Here is a 12634-nt window from a genome sequence, read left to right as displayed (position 1 = left end):
CACCATGTAGACAAAGTGGATCCATTTGGAACCATTTCATTTGTCTGAACACACAAACTCCAGCAGACCAGGAGATCTGTGGAGATCTGCGACCGTGTGCGCCTACTATGCTGGCCAATCGGATAGCTCAAATCACCGTGGCAACAGCTTCGAAGACCCAGCAAAGTTTGATATTAGCCCATTTGAGATTTCGTAACTTTTGAAACCATGACCAGAGAGAGACTGTCAAAGAATACAGCAAATAGCTGCTGTTTTTATGAGCAACTTTTGATTCAGCACTGTCAGCACTATTACGAAATATAAAACGGGTTCTCCCTTCGTCCACTCATGCTGCAGTTGCAATGAATGAGTAGCCAAGTGTATCGATAGCCTTGCGTTTTTATTATTATTAGCAGCTCATCGCGTCTATTTTAATATCGAGGAATATTTAACTTTCTCTGGTCATAGGAACAACATCCTCTATACTTTTTAAAGTCCCGGGCGAAAGTTTACCAGCGGGCAGTTTAAAACGGTATGTACCCCCATCCAACCCTCCACAAAGACTACTCCACCCCTTCTCAACACCCCCGTCCCACCCCTCGTCCTTATCCCCTTGACACATAACTCTGGGATGAACCAAAATATCTCCCCCCTCAGCAAAATTCCAGTCAGGCATAGGAGTCCCAATGAAGATTCAGGGGTCCAACCAGGGGTACGGTGAAGTTAGAGTAAATATATCTGGATTGAGCACTGTCATGTGGGGTATACGAAGCAAGATATATCTACTTAGGGTTTTCCAAAGCTAACCAGCTTCAGTTAGCTTCACATTCCAGTTCAGGCTTCATCTGTACTACGACGGTGTATATTGAGCGCCGAACTCTTCGTTGATACAATGCTAAAACATCAATCCATAGGCGAGTCAGTGCCACATTTTAATGTGTGCCTTAATTAAAATGAAAGAAAAGTTATCTAGCAAATTCAGCTAGCTATGGTGAGAAATATGCTTTTATTAGGACCATCTTCATTTTATTACTTGTCCTTAATGCTGACTTTGGTGTGCTTATCAATGCACTATCACTTTTTTCCCCATTCCTACCGTTAAAATAATTGTATTAAGTCATACAAAAGTCAGCGTTACAGTGCGTGAAGTTTAAAATGCATTCTGTCATTACTAAATTTGCAAAGTGATATATTGTAACATTACTCTTTTTTTAACACAAAACATTTGATTAATAAAATATTGAATCAGTCTTCCTCAAATCAAGGGGATGATGATGCAATCTTTGCAAGAGGGAGGGAATCTGTTTTCAATGGACCTCAACTCGTGGTTCAGACATTTCATTCAGGGTAAGTGGAGTTAGCCTGCCCTGGAGCTGGTTAGTTCTGAAGGATTTGTTGCTATAGAAATTTACCTGGCTAAAAGGTGAGCCACTTTTGTATGACCGGTTATCCAAATTGACCAATGTTGCCTCGCTAACTCCTCAAACCTGCTTTGTAGGATACCCCTCTGGTGAGTGGTTTGTGTGTCAGGAGGAGGTTGGGGGGGGGGTAAAGGTATGTTCTTTCACATTGAACATTCCTGGGAACACCGTGAGAGCAGGCCACAGTTGTTACGCACACACACACCCTCTATCTCCCACATGCATGTACAGTACCACCACCTATATTGCCATATCTCCTCTCGCCATTTGCTCTCTCATACACAGTTCACATACGCATACTGACCATAATGTATAGCTTAGTGTATCTCCTATCTCACACACTCAGTTCACAGAGCATTTAACTCACATTTACAAATATCAAATCAACTACAAGAGGTAGGCTAACGCTTCCAACACAACGACAGGGTCCTTGCGCACAATAATACTCAGCATCATCTGGATATGTATGCAACAAAAGTTCAACATTCACCTTCTGCTACCATTTCTGTCAAGCTGTCTACCCATACAGTTTGAAGCATATGTTCGATAAATCCAAGGTATGCACCACACCAAACGCACTGCAACTGCCTCTGCAACGCAATGGTGTAAGGCAAACACAACGTTTCATTGGAAATTAATGTAATTCTGGTGTACCAAAATGCAATGACGCTGTCGATGTGTTTGAAGCGTAAGACTTCATGGGCTGGCGTCCACTTATGTGCCACTCCTAGTTCTGTTATGTTTACGCTACTGCTACTCTGTTTATCATATATGCATAGTCACTTTAACCATACCTACATGTACATACTACCTCAATCAGCCCGACGAACCGTGCCTGTTTATAGCCTCGAAACTGTATATAGCCTCGCTAGTGTTATTTTTCACTGACTTTTTTACCGTTGTTTTTATTTCTTTAGTTATCTATTGTTCACCTAATACCTTTTTTTTTACTTAAAAATTGCACTGTTGGTTTGAGACTGTAAGTAAGCTGTAAGGTCTACAACCTGTTGTATTCAGCATATGTGACAAATAAACTTTGATTTGCTATGTCCCACTGCCCAGCCCCCTTCACACATATAACTTCCTTACATGCACACATTGTCCTTGCATGCAGTTCCATCTCTCTCTCTCACGTCAGCTATCTGATTCCGGAGCCCCAGGAGGTAGATTGAAACTTTCATGTTCTCACGCATCCTGATTGGCCTTGGAGTCTACTCACACCATAGAAAGTGGGTGTGTCATACCTCCCTGAACCCCACTTAGTTCTACACCCTTTTCCAGAAGTGTACTTGCACTTTTCCCATCATGTTTTTAAAAGCATATGATTGGTGTAAGCATTAAGTTGGAGTCAGTTTACACCATTGTTCAATCCATATGAGAAAGAGCAAGTGTACAGTTTGGTAGAAGGGTGGAAAATGGGGATGCAGGCTGTGTCCAGTGCCTCGTTCAGAGTGCGTTCATGGAATCAGTCAGAATTAAGAGTGTATCAGTTGCATTTGACAGAGTAAGGGTTAACTTCATTAGTCAAATTTATCTCCTGGTCCTTTAAACCCATTACAAAGAGACAGAATAGTCCCAGGTTCAAACGTTTTTGGAATAATGAGTTGAATCTTAAAGTAAATGACATCTTGACACATTCACCAGCTTTTGATGGTATGAGCCCGTATTCATAAAGCACTTCAGAGTAAGAGTTGTGATGTAGCATCATGTCCCCCCAATCTCATTCATTAGGCTAAACTGATCCTAGATCAGCACTCCTGAGAAGCTTTATAAATAGGGACCCTGGTCTGCAACAGGTCATTAAAGTATCAAACAGATGTAAAAACCCAAAGCCATAACCTAGTTCAGTACATGAAACTGCCGGCTAGCTGACAATGTCAAGAAAATTATGAGCACGCTTCAATGGGGCAGAAGTCTGTGGATTGTGACTCTGGATGGTCAGATAGCCAATAACTATGACAAGAAGCTTCCATGTGGAGAATCGCCAGTGGTTCGTTTCAGCTAGTCCTTTTCTTTTTTTTTGTTGTTGAATTTTACCCCTTTTTCTCCCCAATTTCATGGTATCCAATTGTTGTAGTAGCTACTATCTTGTCTCATCGCTACAACTCCCGTACGGGCTTGGGAGAGATGAAGGCTGAAAGTCATCCTCCGATACACAACCCAGCCAGCCGTACTACACAGCGCACATCCAACCCCGGAAGCCAGCCGCACCAATGTGGCTACAAAGTGCACCTGGCAACCTGGGTTAGCACGCACTGCACCCAGCCCGCAGGAGTCACTGGTGCGCAATGAGATAAGGACATCCCTACCGACCATGCCTTCCCTAACCCGGACGACGCTAGGTCAATTGTGCGTCGCCCCACGGACCTCCCGGTCACGGCCGGTTACGACAGAGCCTGGGCGCGAACCCAGGGACTCTGATGGCACAGCTGGCGCTGAGCGCCCTTAAACACTGCGCCACCCGGGAGGCCTTCAAGCTAGTTCTTGATACCATGGTCTTGTTTTGAGGAGTTTGAACTGATGTCACATCTGTGCTAATATGCCAAAAATGTGCTTGCTAGCTAACCAACAACTGTAACAATGTATTTGAGACAAGTGCACATTTATTTATGTTTTCAATAAACATTAGAGGCGAAACAAATTTTACATGTTGTCAACAATCTATGCCAACCCAGTCTGTTTTGCCCCATAGTTTCACACGTGTCGGTTTTGTTGCTAAACAACCAACCTGTCTATTGAGGTTACAAAACTGTTTAAAGAGCAAAAAATGACATTTCACATCACATTCAAAAAGAGAAGCAATGCAAGAGGCAAAATGTTATACCAATTTTTTTTTTACTTTATTATTCCATTTAAATGTATACATCTCAAGTGGACAATTTACATAAAACCCATACGCTCCATTGTCTACCATTGGATGTACTCAGCCATGGTGGGAGCAGTGCGGAAGACACCATTTAAGCTTCAAGGGGGGTTGGGGAGGGAAGTAAGAGGTGGATGGTTTCTGCCAGGCGCCGAACACAGCCAGTATCATTCAGCCCAGTGCTTGTTGTGCAGAAGGGAATGCTGGGAAACGTGGAGGATCCTGTGCAGTGGACCTGGAGAGAGTGAACAAGAGAAAGTGTGCAGAATTAGTTTCAGTCATATTGGCTTAACATCTGCCTCCCTGGCTAGAGTGTATAGACTGGCTGGCACACCATTGGGTTGTTTACACCATAAGCCAGATCCTGCAGGCTATTCAATTCACATTCCATGAGTGAGCCCCAATAGTCAGCTAAGCATTTCCTTTGGCATTACAGAGAGTCCATTACTGGACAAAGAAAGGTTGGCTTTAGTAGTTAGGAGCCATATCAGGACACATCGCCCCTGCATTTGAACTTACATTTCCTGTGAGTCTAGCTCCTGCTCTCCTCACGACGCCTCCGCTATACTCTTCAGACAGGCTGCAAATGCCTCCATCAGATCGTTACAGTCACCCCCCTCCTTCACACTGTAGAGAGAACACAACCAAATGGTTAGGACCTCTGAGGGAGGGACCTTGGATCCTCTCCTCTCCCACAATTTGACAGCTATGGAGCCAATAGCGATCTTTGAAGCATTTAGATAGGTTGGCCATCGAGCTCAGCACCAAATGATCCTGGTCAACTCAACTAAAGATGTTTTGGTGTCAAGCTGTCAGCCTGGAAGTGTCCAAGCCTACCCTATCCTAGTATGAGCTTTTCTAAACAATGTTGGCATTCTTCAGATTGAACCAAGTCAGACTGGTCCTACAGACAGACACTGCCCTCACTAAAAGGAGTGAACTGGTTATATAGGTAGAGATTGTTGGCATACTGGTCACTAGAGAGGACAGGGAAGGGTGTTGAGGGAGATTATTTCAGGAACTCTGCACCAAACAGCAGGCAGACACTGACACAACGCATTAGTGTGATACGGCGAAAGGGAGCGAGGGAAGAGAGGAAGGTGGGGAGAGAGGGATGGGGATAAACCCATCTGTGATGGAAGGTGGGCATCAGGGAGAGCGAGTGATTGCGTGACAATTCAAAACAGATGACGAAATTCTGGGTAGGAGGGTGTTGGTCAGAGACGGCAGGAGGGGATGGATTGACTGACATGACTGTCTGCAACCCCACACTACCTCACCATTCTCCCATTGGTTCCATGCCCCGTCCTCCCCCCGTCCCCCTGTCGCTGGGCTGATCTCTATGATGTAACTCACCGCTGGTCTCTGCAGATTAAAAAGGTTTATGCAGCCGATTGCTACGGGTTTGAAGAAGGGTAGTGTGTGTCGAGTGAATCACTGAACGCATAAGAGTGTACGGGTGTGTGGTAAAAAGAGGCATGGGAAGGCTGATAGTGCAGTGACGTGGAGGCAGCAGAGATGACCCAACAGCAGCATAGAGGACCTGGCCCTGAGGCTGTGTGGCCAGATAATCCATCCACCATAAACATCCCCTGCTTTTACCACTGAGAGAAAGTGCTTAGAGACATATGACTGGACCAAACCTACAATGAGAAGCAGGGGAGATAAACCCAAAACAGGCAGCCATTTTAATAATCAAATGACATTGAACTGTAATGGAGGGAGGTAAGGGAAAGAGGGATGGATAGAAACACATTCATTCTGCCACTATAAGAGTGACACTGGGTCTGGGTTCCCTACATCTGTAGCCTGGGGCCTCGTCAACCAACCAAACCAATTAAGCTTCGTTATGTAATGCTGCCTGAACAGAACCTAACTCCCCTGTCTCTCCATCATCAGCTCCCCACAAACAAATGGGGAATCCTTTGTGAATGAACCAAGGGGGAACTTGGGGGTTTGAATATACTGTACATAAAAAATATTAGTTTCAAGTTAACATCTTGGGATTGAGTGATCAACATGCAAGAGTGATCTGCTGCAGAGTGTTACCTCTGGATGTCAGAGGTTGCAGGGGCAGTGAACTTGTGACATCACCATGATAGCTGTCACACAACATGAGGGGGGTGGGGGGCATCAGTCACGTTATGGCACCGCCACCATGTTGGCATGGCAATGGGCACCGACCACTTTAGGGTGCATCACAGAGCAAGTTAAAGAGGGTTGGGTGGCAAGGGCTGGGTTTGTATGGGAGGAGGATGACCGATTGGGTGGTTGGACTGATGGAAACACTGCCTTTACAATCAGGAAATTAAGATGTGAATTATTTAGGGCTGTCGGCTGGCCACTAGTTGTGCACAGGTCAGTGGTTTGTTTAACCGCAATTGCTAATAACCCACCCGTAACCGCCCGACTATATGTGATAAAGTGAACATTTGTTTTTGCTCCATTTAGATAGGTTTCTGCTTATAATTTCCAACATTTTGGTAGGCTATTTGTTAGTCAACTTGTCTGTATTTAGATACATGCAGCTTCTCTTCTGTCATTATACGTTGCCCTAGAAGACTAAATAAATCCTTGCTCACCAGAATAAATCAATAGAATGAATGCTTCAATTTTGTTGACATTGGTAAAGTTCTGTCATCTCTGCATATTTTGCAAAGCAAAGACATTTAGGGACTGGGAAGAACATGCCATAACCACAGTTTGATCGGTTTTAAGGAAATATACTGAACCAAAATATAAACGCAACATGCAACAATTTCAAAGATTATACATAACTACAGTTCACATGAGGAAATCAGTCAATTGAAATTCATTAGGCCCTCATCTATGGATTTCACACGACTGGGAATACAGATATGCATCTGTTGGTTACAGATACCCAATTTAAAAAAATGGGCCTCACAACGGGCCTCAGGATCTCATTGCGGTATATTTATGCATTCAAATTGCCAATTGATAAAATGCAAATTGTGTTAGTTGTCTGCAGCTTATGCCTGCCCATACCATAACCCCACACCGCCACCATGGGGCACTCTGTTCACAATGTTGACATCAGCAAACCCCTCACCCACACAACGCCATACACATGGTCTGCAATTGTGGGGCCGGTTGGATGTACTTCCAAATTCACAAAAACGTCATTGTTGAGGGGGATTATGGTAGACATTGGTGGACATTTCTGCAGTCAGCATACCAATTGCACGCTCCCTCAAAACTTGAGACATCTGTCGCATTGTGTTGTGTGACAAAACTACACATTTTAGAGTGGCCTTTTATTGTCCCCAGCGCATGGTGCACCTGCACCTGATCATGCTGTTTAAATCAGCTTCTTGGGACCAACACCAACAATTTACATGTTGCGTTTGTATTTTTGTTCAGTGTAGAAAGCTGTGACAACAACCCAACATGATAGTTTGTGATAAGATTTCAGTTCGGCTTGGATGCATATTTTATGTGTTTGAAATACTGAATCAGCTTTTATGATACTAATAAATACAGCATCTCTACAGATGGTATCTAACACATTCTCTCAAAATGCTAAAATAAATAAATAATATTTCTCCACTCCTGTACCCGAGTCAACATTTTTACTACATTTGGTGTATCATTTTACTGCAAGAAATGCTTAATTCTGTAGGAGTTAATATTAAGGCTATGTGAGAGGTTATAGTCCAGATTTCAGTTTCCATTTAACCCATCTGAACAGTAGGCTTCAGTTCCCTTGACATGCCATAGGCCTATTTGAAGTCAAATTTGTATAGCGCCTCACAATCAAACAGCATCCGCTTTTACCACTTCACTAAATCTTTCCCTTCTAAGTGCCTTAAAAAGGAACTCCTGCTCAATTCTGAGTATCAATCAAGTTTGCAAAACTCAGACTAAAAAAAGTATTGGTTGGGAGTATTAAATATAATATGGTCAACAGTATAATCTGAATTGAGCTTCAATAGTGAGTGCAAACTGTGTATAGAAAGTGTATAACTAGGCTGTCCTAATGGAAAATAAGGGATGCTTAGAAAAGCGCACCAAAGAGGGGGGAACCATCCAGACCAGTATACTAAAGAAAAGAGAGTAGGGACACAGAGCCAATATCATCTAGCTTGTGAACAGCTTTGAATTTGGTTACCGGGCCTGTCTGAGTAGGAAACTAAGAGAGACCTAAAGTCACCACACTGGAGAGTTCAATGGCATTGGGACGCCTGCGAGTGAACAACTATAGAGGGAACTAAGGGCAGGCCTACAATGATAGGGATATCATTCTAAGACCAATACTAACATTGTCTGAGTCTCAAATGGCACCCTTATTCCCTATATTGTGTGCTCACTGGGCTCTGGTCAAAATAAGTGCACTAAATAGGGAATAGGGTGTAGTTGGTTTCCCGTTGGAGCTCTGTTGTAGCTAAGGGCTCTTGAATTGCAGTAACACTGCATTCCATCCAAGTAAACCACATTTTCAGTCAAGCAGAGCAAGCACACACATGTCTACATACAAGCCAGGGGCCAGGGTCTGTGTGGAAGGCTAGGGTGTTGGCTTACAAGTTACACACAGTTAGACTGCCAAAGTTACTACAGAACCAAATTTCAAAGTACACAGCAGGACCCAACGCAGGTTCTAGAATAATTAGGCCGTGTCCACAAGCTCAAAGTACTTTCCAGAGGAGTTGTTTGGCCCATTACCAAACTGACCCCTAGACCCTAAGGCATGTGTACTTGTGGATATCCGAGGATAAGACAGTAAGACAGTAATTAACAACATGAAATTTGTTTGCGTTTGAAGGCGTCAAGGTGGTGACTCCTTCAACTAACTAACCCATGTATTTCTAGGTGACATGTCAGTGGTTCTGTAGCTCAGTTGGTAGAGCATGGCGCTTGTAACGCCAGGGTAGTGGGTTCGATTCCCGGGACCACCCATACGTAGAATGTATGCACACATGACTGTAAGTCGCTTTGGATAAAAGCGTCAGCTAAATGGCATATATTATATATTATATATTAGGGCAGGCCAAGCCAGCCAAGATGTCTGCAGTCAGCTGTGCATTGTGTGAGGCCGTTTAAAAATGTATACTTTTTCAGGTTCCACGGTAAGTCGAAAACATTATCATGAACTAAAGCCATGGGACAGGACATGGTATCCTGGACGTTTATACACCAACCCATGCATGACTATTTAGGATTCAAGAGTGGAGCTATAAATACATTGTCCTGGTATACATTACTCAGTCAGCCCTCTGGTACAGCTAGCTACGCTGCCTTCAGCAGGTCCACTGCCGTCACGTGGACCATGTTACAGGATACAGTATCATTTGGGCCCATCAATGACAAACCCCAAGGACCATGAGGTTAACAGTAGAACCCTGGCCTGAGGGTTAGCGGTACAATCCTTGACTGTAGGGTTAACAAAGTGTCCTGAAAGGTTTCACCACAACAGCACAGGGCCCTTGACTAAACTTCAAAGTAGATGTTATTTACTGTGGCGTAGACCAAAGAGCTGTACATAGTACAAATTAATTGTGCTTGACCCAAGCGTTGAGAAAGCCTTCATCTAGTTTCTAATGCAACATTGACAAATTATACAAGTATAAATACTGAGGTAAAGGGCACCTGATGCAAAGTGAACTATAAGAGGCGTACCATGAGTATCAACACTACAGTCCATTCATAAAAAGGTGGCATACAACAATTCGATGACATTCAATTCACCATGGCTCAAGACCGCTAGAGGCACCCTGAAAATGTTACTAAAACAAAACTTTACAACCAGCAGCCAACCTAGCCCATCCCTAGCCTGCCCTGCAACCTACCACCCCCTAAACCCTGCATCCTTATCTCATCCCTCACACCCATTGGTCTGGACTTATCTGGCCTATACAGGCTGGGACACTCCAGGCCCTAGCCTAACCTAGCCTAGCTCCAAACCCTGCAACAACACATCAAACACCAAGGGTCAAAATGCATCTAGGTTTTGGTGAAATGTCAATGAAGATTGACAGAGTTGAAAACCGCTGAGGGCTAGAGTAGACGAACCGGGCTTTGACATTGCATCGAATCAGGTTTTGACATTGCACTGTCATTGAGCCCTCACACATGCCATCATGTTTCCTGTTTCTACGCATTTCTAGAGATAAAACCCACAACAATCTCACTCTGCACTAATCTTGCAGAGGGAGGACAGAGGAGGGGGGAAAGGTGCACACAGATTTGGACAATGAAGCAGTGAGTTAGCGACTTAGCGCTGGCTAACGCTCACTCATCAAGGCCAGAAAAGCTGAGCGGGGACAGGGGGGGGGGGGGCAGCGAGTAGGAGAGGACATGATGTAGGCAAATTCCCTGCCTTCAATCAGGCGTGTGCGAGAGACTGCTGTGCTTTGACCCCAAGACCCCCATTACACTACAATAGTAACCCCCCAAACTGCCAAGGCAGTTTAAATTTGGATTCTTCTATCATCATTCACTGTACTTCTCAACTGCTCCACCATTTTGTCATGGATTTCACAAGGATTTCAAACAACATCAACTCATCATGCACCGCTATAGCCTTCCTCCAAGCGACGGGGGGGAGGGTAGTTGCTTCAATTAAAACACAACTCAACACTGAAATCCACTTGGAGACACTGGGAATTTCTAAGTGAAAAGCACTAGAAGCACTGCGGATTTGCCATGTCCATCCAATGAGTTGGAAGCCATGGATGGGCATCCTGGAGACGTTGGTCCCGGTGGCAATGGCGGACAAAAACAGAGAAAACCACATCCGTCCGTACAGACACTCACCATTTGTCCAGGTCTGCCTTGATGCTTGCACATGTGGCAGGGACAGGGGCCTCAGTAGGAACGGCGGTCTCGGAGTCCGACATGTCTGTAGAGTTGCTGTGTGTGTCAGTGTCTCCTCTGTACGCCTATGGGTTGCGTGTGCCAGAGAGAGTGGAAGAGAGTGAGAAGAGAGCAGAGGAGCGTGTTAGTGGGAGGGGCAAGTGAACACACATGAGGGGAGGGAGGAGAGAAAATGTGACAGTACAGAACACATGTGAAAATAAGGGTCAGCTCAGTGACCCAGACAAAGTTCAATGGGAAAATAAATCAAGTGGAAAGATGTTGAAGTAGAGTGGAGAAGACTAAAAATGACACTTCAAATACCATGAAAAGCCAGATGGATACCCTTAGTGTTCATGTAGGTCTACAACTATTTCACCACTGAATGTCGCAACCCATACCAATAACCATCTATACAAGCAACTATGCAAAACTAACATTCTTTTTACATGCACTTCGCTACAGATGCGCTACAGATGTGCACGTTTCGGGGCCCGTGCGCACACATGAAGATGGAGCACTGAGCGCTGCAGAAGGAGAAAAAGAAGTCAATCCATCAAAGCAAAAGGATCCCCGCATGACCTATGGACGAGTACCACCTACTGGCCTGTTCAAGAATTTTTTTTTTTTTAATGCGTTAAAAAAATAGCCTTAAATAATGACGGATAACACCTGCATCAGTTGGAAAGCAAAGCACGAGTCCTACAACTAGCCTATAGTTAAACTTAAAGCAATTGTTACAAAACAGGTATATTTGAACTACTATACAGTAGGCCATACAGGTGTTAAACACCAGAAGCGTGTTTAGACTATGGAACATAATGGGAGTGTTTGATTGGTAACCTACCGTAGACGAAAGTCGAGTGAAGTCGGGGGAGGTGCATCCGAAAGTCAGACACCAATGTGGTTTTCGAACAGCAAGGCTTAGATCAACATGCCAGTTTTGACGTTGTTTATAAAAGTTTTTCTTAAAAATGTCAAAATAAACATGGCTCCAACACGCATATCACACACTCACAAACTAAACTCATATGCGTGTTCATTGTACAATCAATGACAGAGAGAGAGAGCCTAAAATATCACGTTCATTTGTATATAGGCTATCAACTGTATAGCCTACATGAAGTTGGTTCCTGCTTCAGTCATGTCTTTGGTCACATTTGCGTTGGTCAAACTAACATCCTAGTGATTGGTTGAAAATAGAGCATCCCACAATGCTGTCGATGGCTGCAGGATGAAGATGGTGAAGAGCAACTGCAAAAACATGCAGTCAAATCTTCATGACCTTTGATCACATGATTTCTGTATTTTATTCAGTCCACATGTATGATTTATTCTATAAATGTCTAGAATACTTTTACAACCTTTGTTTTGAGGAGAAATTCCAGTTTGGACCTGATAGAAATATATAACATCTATAAAATGCAATTTAAAGCAATATAAATCAATAACGTTTCCACTGATTATGACAGAATCATCAAACGAGCTATGATTTATTCCATAAATGTCTAGTATACTTTTACAACTGCTTTGCGTGGAAATTCCAGTTTTGATTTGATAG

The 12634-nt window shown here is 43.8% G+C and overlaps 1 long non-coding RNA gene across 1 annotated transcript; it reads right to left on the bottom strand.

Moving 5' to 3' along the window:
* Positions 1–4216: 4216 nt before the first annotated feature.
* LOC118358702 (uncharacterized) lies at positions 4217–11203 on the bottom strand. Its single transcript, XR_004820517.2, has 3 exons — positions 11035–11203; positions 4783–4890; positions 4217–4498 (listed from the first exon to the last, which is right to left on the bottom strand). It is a non-coding gene; the product is annotated as an uncharacterized LOC118358702 (long non-coding RNA).
* Between the last annotated feature and the right edge of the window lie 1431 nt (positions 11204–12634).

This window comes from Oncorhynchus keta, chromosome 26 (assembly GCF_023373465.1).
Source record: "Oncorhynchus keta strain PuntledgeMale-10-30-2019 chromosome 26, Oket_V2, whole genome shotgun sequence".
In the NCBI taxonomy this organism is placed as follows: domain Eukaryota; kingdom Metazoa; phylum Chordata; class Actinopteri; order Salmoniformes; family Salmonidae; genus Oncorhynchus; species Oncorhynchus keta.
The sequence above is the reverse complement of the archived record's forward strand: the minus strand, read 5'-3'. Positions and strand labels throughout refer to the sequence as shown.